This window comes from Phocoena sinus, chromosome 9, assembly GCF_008692025.1.
Source record: "Phocoena sinus isolate mPhoSin1 chromosome 9, mPhoSin1.pri, whole genome shotgun sequence".
NCBI lineage: Eukaryota > Metazoa > Chordata > Mammalia > Artiodactyla > Phocoenidae > Phocoena > Phocoena sinus.
In genome coordinates, this window is record NC_045771.1 from 96055570 (window position 1) to 96058117 (window position 2548).

Here is a 2548-nt window from a genome sequence, read left to right on the forward strand (position 1 = left end):
AAGACATGCTTATTTACAGCCAGTGGGGGCAAAAAGTACTTATTCTATCAACTCTGTGTCTTTTAAATAAATTCAGTAATATCCACATTCGTCCATCCACATTAGATTCTGAATTCTGGAGGAAAGGGACCCCGGAGGCTACTCTGAAGTTTGAACAGACACTAACTCAAACACATTAATTCTTAATAAAGACTCTAATGCTTCAGGATGATTAACGCTGGGTTACTCAGTACATAGTAGAGAACTGTGCACATTATCTGATTAACGACTTACCTGGGGTGGTATATAAATACTCTTTTACAAATTTGTCCATACACGCTTTGCTAGTCCTGCTGAAAATCACGTTTCCAGACTATTTACACAAAATAAAGATGAAGCTGCCAAAAAAAGTGTTTTACTCTTGGTTGAAAGGATGTATGTATGTTATTGATTTGTATACTTTTGTATAGCAGTCTATGTTACTGGAAGGGTACAACATACTTATAATATGCATTTCTCTCTTTTGTGAGGATATAGTCATGGAAAGAGAATATTGTCAGGGCTAGATCATTTCTACATCAACACATATATTGAATTTGTGAAGGAATGGCTTAGAGTAACATATTTTATTTGTTCTCTTTCCCTTTCTCAGAAAATAGATTTTCACTATTCTAGTTCATTCACCATTTTGTTTAATTAGGACACGTGCCCAATCATTAGGAGATCCAAGAAAGGTCCCAAAGTCTACACAGAGCTCAGAAGACAATCATTATTTGAGTTCCTAAAACCAGTATTTTCACCTTTTTTGAGCATCAAAATCTTCTGTAGAGCTTTTCAAAACAATTTCCTGGGGCTCATTCTCAATGATTACCGTTTTAATAGATTTGGCTGGAACCAAGGATTGCTATTTAAAACAAACAAATGAAACTCACATGGGTGATTCTGATACGTCCTGAAGGTAGAGAACCATGATCTTGAGATATAATAATAACTTCTCAATGATTTTAAAAATCATTTCAGAAAATTCATTGTTCATATAACAGAGTTTTCCCATATAACTTAAATATATCAATTTGGTTCAACTCAACCAATATTTATCGAGAATCTATCATGCACAGGTCACCTTCCTCTGATTGGGGAATACAAGGATATCTACAAATAAACAAACAAACAAAAAACCAAAAAGCTATTGCACAATTACCTTAATAATTAAACTTCAAGGGAGAAGCTGGTAGCATCTGTAAGAGAGGGAAAAGGTGCTAGGAGGGTTTGAAGGAGGGAAAGATCTCATCACTCCCATAACATCTTTATTAAGGATTTATTTGAGATAGACATTGAAAGGTTGATGGGAATTTTGACAAGCAGAAGTTGCAGGGCAGGCCAGGGCAGAACACTGCAGGAGGGAGGAATGGATAAATATGGAACAAACTGACCAGAGCTTCAGTAGAAAAAATAAAGTGGGAAAGTTCTTTTGGGAAATTGATTCCATAGGCAAGAACTCAGTCCAAGGAAATGAAATAAATTCCCTTCCCACTACAGGACTTAAAGAAAACTGATTTTCAAAGAAAGAGCTCAAAATAAAGGAATAGTAAACACAATAGAATTAATTGGGAAAAAAAGGAGATTGCAGTTAAAGAAATAAAACAAGGAATAAAACAACAATATTAGAAGCTATAATAAACAGAACACCATGCCTGAAATTTAATTATTATAATAAAGGCTTGAGATACAAGAGTGAGTGCAGAGGGCAAATATAAAAAAATAAAACATTAAGATAGATGATACCATGTTTTGTTAAATCAAAGGTGCCATCAACTGTAAGACACACCATTATTTTATGTACCACTCAAAATGCAAAAATGCACTGCAAATTACATTATGATGCAAGGCTGTCTTATTTCTTAGAAGTTTTGTATTTACTGAAGGAGCTCATTTAATCTTAGACATTGATTGTTTTACATCACATATCCTTCTGGTGCATACAAAAAGGATACATTATCAAGATATATAACCAGATAAATTAGTTAAGACATTCCTAGTTCTTCTCATGGTGTCGAATTGCTCCGAGTCCCTTTTCAACTCAGAGTTGTTGATGTCTGTGTTTTTTCAGTTTAATACTCAGTAACACAATGTAACACAGCATTACCTAATTGTGAGTGCTACCGCTTAGTAAGAAAATATGCCATTGAGTCATTCCGCCATTGATGAATATTTGTTTCAAAGATAATCTAACATATACATGGCAGATGTACCTGAATTAATAATTCAAATAATAGATTTTTGAAGATGCATTCAAATTGTAAGGAAAAACTGTCCATGAAATAAGATATACTCTGACTGAGAAAAAAATATAGAGAGAATTTGGATATGAGAGGAATGCTGATTAAGGCATCACATTTCAGAAAAAGGCTGTATGGTGTATCATTGAAGTGTGTGGGGCTGGGAGTCAGACCCCCAGAGTTCAAACCACAGTTCTTCCAGTTACTATGTGTCTTCCCAGGCAATCTGTGCTACCTCTCTGGGGGCTCAGAGTGTACTCATCTCTCAGGGGTGTCATGAGAATTAACCA